The following is a 7,315-nucleotide window of genomic DNA, read 5'->3' on the forward strand; positions in this document are numbered from 1 at the left end:
TAAAATACTCATTCTTTCTACAAATATTTATTGAGCAACTACTATATATTGGTGCAGTAGAAATAGAGAATTATATGTCAGGGTCCTAGACTTCCAGAAATTTGCCATGTAGTTCAGATTGATATATGCCAACTTCTGTGGCAAACGATTTTTAAAAATTTTATTTATTTATTTATTGTTTTTTAAATTTAAATTCAACTAATTTCTGTGGCAAATGATTTAAACAAGTTTGTCATTTAATAGTAGCAAAAACTCTAAAGACAAGCCTGTGCCCTCTTTATAAACAGGAAAACTTAAGGTTGTAAAAGTTAAGTAAAACCAATCTAAATGCCTTAGATTTATCTTTTCCAAAGCCAGTGTTATTTGCTATATATCATTATAATATATATATAATCAAATTATTAAATCAAATATACAAATTAGATCTCTTCCACAGTATCAAGTTTAACCGAATTTCAAGAATGTAAGCCATAAAGAGACTCATACACAACAGAGTATAACAGATAGTTACAGAGTTTGCAAAACAATTTGCAGGGAGCCATCCATAAATCAGTAGGTTTGTTTACTATAAACAATCTTAGACAATTAGGTACACCCTGATAAAACATTTCTCAGATAAGGACTTCCCACTAGCAAATACAATGAGTTTGTTTGCCATGAGGTCTGTCATTTGCATGTTTGTAAAGATTAGTCCAGATCACCTGCCTTCTTTCCAAGAGTGACACAGACAACACATCACTAACTGAACCCAGCAAGAGAATGGATTATAGCTTGCTCTGTTAATCATTTAATTCCTATCAAGGGTTCTAGTTTCTTCCCTTCAAATTCCCTGTGTCTCCAGTTGTATTCATGGTCAAATAAACTTAAGTCATAGAGCTATGAACTTCTACACATATATGAATGTAGCTGGCACAGGTATTTTATAGACTCTTCATCCTTGCCAAATTAAAAAAAATTTTTTTTTTCCATTAAGGGACATATTGAAAGAAGGGAGATAAAGCCGTTACATGACATTCTTCTCAGAGTAGAACCAGAAGCTTGAAAACAAAACCCAAGGTGTCCCAAAATTCTGTTGTGGCAATGAGTCCAAGCAAAGCTATTCACAGCTGGGATTTGAAGAGACCCAAGATTAGGAGGTTAAGAAGAGAGAAAGATAGAGAAAATTTTAAACCACTTTCTTTTAGTACATCTAGGTTCAATCAGATGGGGTCTCCAGACTCTCATACAAATCACTTTTCCTCATTGACCATCGTGGAGAGTTTAAGAACCAACAGAGAGTTAAGATGCTCTGAAGTGAGACTGCATGAAGTCTATAGCTTCATTTCATCCAGCCTTAAGAGTCGCTGCTGCTATATTCCAGAAAATTAATTTTCCACCTAGTGATTTTCTTTGGTTTTCCAATAATGGAACATTTAAAAATCTACAGATCCAAGAATTTAAAGAGCTGTAGGCAGTGTTCAGTCAACTAGTTCTAACACAGCCCAAGATACCCTGAAATTAAGGACAGAGGGATAGAGGTTACTTGAAGCTATGAGGATAAAGGAACCCTTTTAAGAATATTTAACGAGATCATTGGGCTCAGAACTAAATTGTGATTAATGCTTACGTTTAAAGGATGAGAAGAGTTAGGAAGTCTAATAGGTATTCACCGTGTGTGTGTGTGTGTGTGTGTGTGTGTGTGTGTGTGTGTGTGTGTGTGTGTGTGTTAGAAAGGTGAGCTGGGATAATGGAGCAAAGAAAGTGTAGGGTAGTCAACAGTGCCATGTTTCAGAGAAGTCAAGACAGATATGGACTGAAGGGAAACAAACTAAATGTGACATTTAATTCATTGTTGACAACAGAGAGATTTCATTAGAGTAACTGGAGAAACAAAATTTCCAGAAGATAAGGAGTGAGTGGATGGTCAGCAATTATGACAAAGCATGTTAATTCATCTTTTGAAGAATACTGCAACGAAAGAGCAGAAGTCATATTGAATTTACCTTAGTAATATTTTTATTGGCTTTAACATCTACCCAATGCTATATCTAATTTGGCAAATCATATAGTCTCCTTTTTAACTATTTATTAAAAAACCAACTTTTGTAAGGTATTTATGGAATTAAGAACAGCAATTTTCCAACAAGTTAGAACTGTTCCCTTGACTTCTTCTCTATTAAACCATACTGGGCCTATTTTTAGTCTAATGAAATAACTCACTTAGGAGAGCACAGAGAGATTTCACAGTTCATTTAACTCAACCCCATTGTAGTCAGGCTTCGATGAAAAGGATTCAGGATCCTTTTTACCTTGAGATTTTTTTTTTTTTTAATTGCTAGGGAGGAGAGGAATACATTTATGTTAGCTGATAATTTAAAACTTGAGTTAACTGCACCTAATTCCTATTGCAGTCTTAGAAGACATTTATTTTATCCTAAATGACAAACAAAATCTAGACTAGGAATGTAACATAGTTTCGTCGCCCTGAGTTTAAACATGGGAACGGTGAAGATCAAAACAAGAAACTGAGAAGAGAGTTTGGAGCCAGTGAAAAGAATTGGAAAGCTATGGATTGCCTGAGGAGATGGTCATTGCCCAAGCCAGAGAGGAGCACAGTCTTAGTAACATTAGAACAGTAGGAAAAGGAAATAATGAGGCAGTGCTGATAGTCATTATGAAGGAAAAGCAGCTGGGTTCAACAATAAATAGACTGGATACACAGACAAAGGAACAGAGATAGGATTGTAGTACATACATTAAGGTATTTTGACATAATTTGGCTACCTATGCAAAGAATAAATTTTATGACCAATCGTAGTAGTTCAATCTGGTGCCTTCATTAAAATGTTAATCAGTGAAAGACATGAAACATTCTAGTTCTATACCAATTTTATTCTTAGTTTTTATGTCCTCACATTTGATGTCAGGGAATGTTGGGTCTTTTGTGTGTGTGTACACACACACACACACATATAAATAATAAAAATAAATATATTTTATATATAATATACATTTAATGTATATAGAATATATGTGTGTATACATTATATATATTTGTATATATAATGTATGTATATATGCATTATATGTATATATGTATGTAATATATGTATATACATATACATACAAAAATATACTTTTAACCCCCCAAATATATATATGTATATATATGTATATTTTTTCATGATAGTTTATAGTAAATCTATTTAATGACATTTCTTGTGCTGTGTGAACATAGAAAGCTTAATTTTTTTTAAGTGTCAAATTCCATCAACTGATCACAAATAAAAAATTATACTAGTTGAAGAAGTCTACATGATATCTACATTAGCAGTGTGATAGTACAAATATCCTCATTGATGCATCCCTTTAGAAGCCATGTACTGAGATGATAGATAGGAACGTGGATAGAAGGAACTTGGATCCCTAAGTCATCAGGTAAAGAAGAGTCCCACCCCAAGACTCACTGGACTTGGCATGAGCAATAAATAAACGTTAGTTATTAGTCAATGAGATTTTCGGGTTTGTTAACCACAATAAAGTCTAGCCCAATATGACTAAATAAAAATGGACAAGGCTCTGGGTAAACAGAAGGGAAACATCTACCCTGAAAATTCTCCACCATAGGATTGTCTTTATAAGGGCTTGGGATTCAAATTAATATAATAGTATTGTTCAGAAAACCCCTAGCTGAGAAATTAACTTAAAGTTGTCCCCAGCTGATAGCACTCCATGGATGTATCATCAAAATAGGACTGACAAGGTACAAATTGATAAAACACACTAAATATGTGCCCCTAAATAAAAAATGTACAACTAAAACATGAGAGGAAACAAGACACTACAGACAAAAACTATCAGATAACAAAAACAAATTATATTCCCAAGACTTCAGATACTGGAATTATAAGACCTAAAATATAAATAAATAAATATTTTTTAAATTTTTGAAAGAGCAAAAGATTGAATCAAAAAATTCAGAAAAATAATATACTCTTGGAAACAAGTAGACAAATTTTAAAGTGAAGCAAATAATACAAAAATTGAGTTAAAAAATCTTGAATATGTAGAAATAGCAAGTTGAATATATCTGAAGAGATTATTCATAAGCAGAAAAATAGATGTAAATAAATTGCTAAGGAAGACAGAAGAAGAAAAAGAAATAAAAGAGAGGTTAAGAGACACAGAGGATAGATTGAGGTTGAACATATTTTAATTGGAATTCCAAAAGACAATGAACAGATAGGAAAGAAGCAGATTTAAAAGACATAATGGCTGAAAATTTTCCTGAAATTGATGACAAGCATACATCCTCAAATTCAGGAAACATAACTCCCAAATAGGATAAATAAAAGAAAACCACATTTAGACAAATCATAATGAAAATATAGAGCACCAAAGACTAGAAGATTTTAAAGCAACCAGAGAGAAGGAATGGCGATTAGACTGACTTCATTTGGTTAAGTATAAATGACAGTATTTTGTGAATAACCACTTATAAACATAGATGAAAGGCAAGAATGGTTTACCACTACAAAATTTATTAATTCAATTCACTGCATTAACAGATGGAAAAAAATGAGTGGTAATCTTATAAGAGTATGTTAAAATGGAGTGCTTCTCTGTTTTGTTGAAACCACAATAGGAACAACACAGTAGGTCCCGTATAATTGCACATTTAAGAATTTGAGGGACAAACGGTAGGAAACTAGTTTGGTGATGCTTTGCTTATCACCTGATATGAGGATATGCAAGGGGTAGTGAAAGTGTTGATCAGCTGGTTGGAGAGATTGGTCATTATTGGCATAAGTCGTAGCTATGGACCCAAGGCAGCAGAGAATAGAAAAGTTGGGCTGAATTAGGGGTGGGTGAAACTTCTACTGGCATGTCTTTTTTTTCAAAGATGCAATCAGCATAAAACTTGCATGAATGGGACTTTATGCAAAAAAGAATTTCCTGGAGAGGGAGACAAGCAGAAAAAAGAATTCCTGAAAATATAGACACTGAGAATCAGTCAAAAATGTCACAATGAAGATGATATAACCTTTAACACAGGAATTGGGGTGGGAAGTTCCTGGGAGAAAAGCATTTGAATATCCCAGAAATGCTTTCCAGAAAGAAAAATGGCAGCTTTGAATGTCTAAGTCCAGAAGTTTCTTTTTTTTTAAATTTTATTATGTTATGTTAATCACCATACATTACATCATTAGTTTTTGATGTAGTGTTCCATGATTCATTGTTTGCGTATAACACCCAGTGCTCCATTCAGTATGTGCCCTCTTTAATACCCATCACCAGGCTAACCCATCCCTCCACCCCTCTCCCCTCTAGAACCCTCAGTTTGTTTCTCAGAGTCCATAGTCCAGTACTGGAGTAGGAGAGTACCAGGCACTTAAATCTGTTCTGTTTTTTCCCCCCATTCCCTTCCCCTAGACCTGACTCTGGATGGTCCATAATAGCTAGTGAGCAGTTAGATGAGGCAGGGTTCTGAGGAAAGAAGTTGACCATGCTTCTTGTTCTACTTCAAGCTTCCAGTCTGGTACAAAGCCTAGCTGGGAAGTGGGAACAGGATGTGGGCTGGGAAAGCTCATATATGACATTAACCCCACATGGATAATTTAGCTACTAAAATGACACTATTTCCGGGCTTAGAAGCGATTTTATATTAGGAATGATAGGAAGCACTGCATGATCTGCATTATATTTTATCCAAGATCATAAAAAAAAAAAAAAAAAAAAAACGGGCGCCTGGGTGGCTCAGTCGTTAAGCGTCTGCCTTCGGCTCAGGTCCATGATTCCAGGTCCTGGGATCGAGCCCTGCATCAGGCTCCCTGCTTGGCGGGAGGCCTGCTTCTCTCTCTCCCATTCCCACTGCTTGTATTCCCTCTCTCGCTGTGTCTCTCTCTGTCAAATAAATAAATAAAATCTTAAAAAAATAAAACAAAACTAGGGCATGAAATAGGTATGAAGGAGAGTGGGGGGGAATGAAAACAAAGTTGTGTTCTGCTTACATTCTATTGAGTTCTCCTCTTTCTAGTCAATAGTTATAATTTCAATAGATGCAAAGTTTTCTATAAAATTAAGCACCCACTCATAACAAACTGTAAATAGAAGGACATTTTCTCAACCTGAAAACGAATATCTACCAGTTACACAAAGGAACATTCATAATTAATGATGAACTTAAAAATATTCCTCTCAAAATTAGGGAAAAGGAAAGACTGGGGTGCTCTCTGCCATTGATCATTTACTATTGGACAGGAGGTAGTCCTAATGCACCTAGTAAAATTTTATTTTATTTCATTTTATTTATTTATTTGTTTATTTTTAAGGATTTTATTTATTTATTTGAGAGAGAGAGCACAAGCAGGGGGAGCAGAGAGGGAGAGGGAGAAGCAGGCTTCCTGCTGAGCAGGAAGCCCGATCTGGGTCTGATCTCAGGACCCTGACATTATGACCGAAGCCGAAGGCAGACACTTAATCTAATGAGCCATCCAGTTGCTCCATTAATTTTAAAGTATAATGATTCAAATTAAAAATGAAACTGTTATTATTTGAAGGTAATGATGGTTTCTATAGGAAATGTTAGAAAAATATACAAATTATTATAATTAATAAGAGTTCGGCAAGTTTTCAGATATAAGATTAATATACAAAAGTCAATTATATTCCTATTACCAGCAACAGACAGAAAATGTAATTTTAAAAAGATACCATTTATAATAGCAACAAAAAAGTAATGGGGTACCTAGGAAAAAATATTTTTTTAAAAGGTACATGAGGGGCGCCTGGGTGGCTCAGTTGTTAAGCATCTGCCTTCTGCTCAGGTCATGATCCCAAGGTCCTGGGATCGAGCGAACCCCACATCGGGCTCCCTGCTCAGCGAGAAGCCTGTTTCTCCCTTTCCCTCTCCCCCTGCTTGTGTTCCCTCTCTCACTGTGTCTCTCTCTGTCAAATAAATAAATAAAATCTTAAAAAAAAAATAAAAGGTACATGGTCTTCATGGAGAAAATTATTAAGATGTATTAAAAGACAATAAAGAAGTCCTAAATAAATAGAGATAAATACAATACCCATAAAGAGTAAGACTTGATATCAAAGGGTGCCAACTCTTCCAATTAATCGACAGGTATCTTGAAAAGCCAACTGAAATTACAACATAGTTTTTCATGGAAATTAATAAACTAGTTTGAAATTTTTATATGGAAGGAAAAAAAGCCAAGGAGAGCCATGAAAATTTTAAAGGAATAGAAGGTGGTGATAAAGGAGTAGAAGGCAGGGAGTAGAAAAAGTTCTTTTCTTATAAGAAAATCAAGTTTTTTTATGAAGCTGTAAC

Source organism: Eumetopias jubatus, unplaced genomic scaffold (assembly GCF_037043125.1).
Source record: "Eumetopias jubatus isolate StellerSeaLion01/CBP00866 unplaced genomic scaffold, mEumJub1_p1.0 scaffold_3, whole genome shotgun sequence".
Classification (NCBI taxonomy): domain Eukaryota; kingdom Metazoa; phylum Chordata; class Mammalia; order Carnivora; family Otariidae; genus Eumetopias; species Eumetopias jubatus.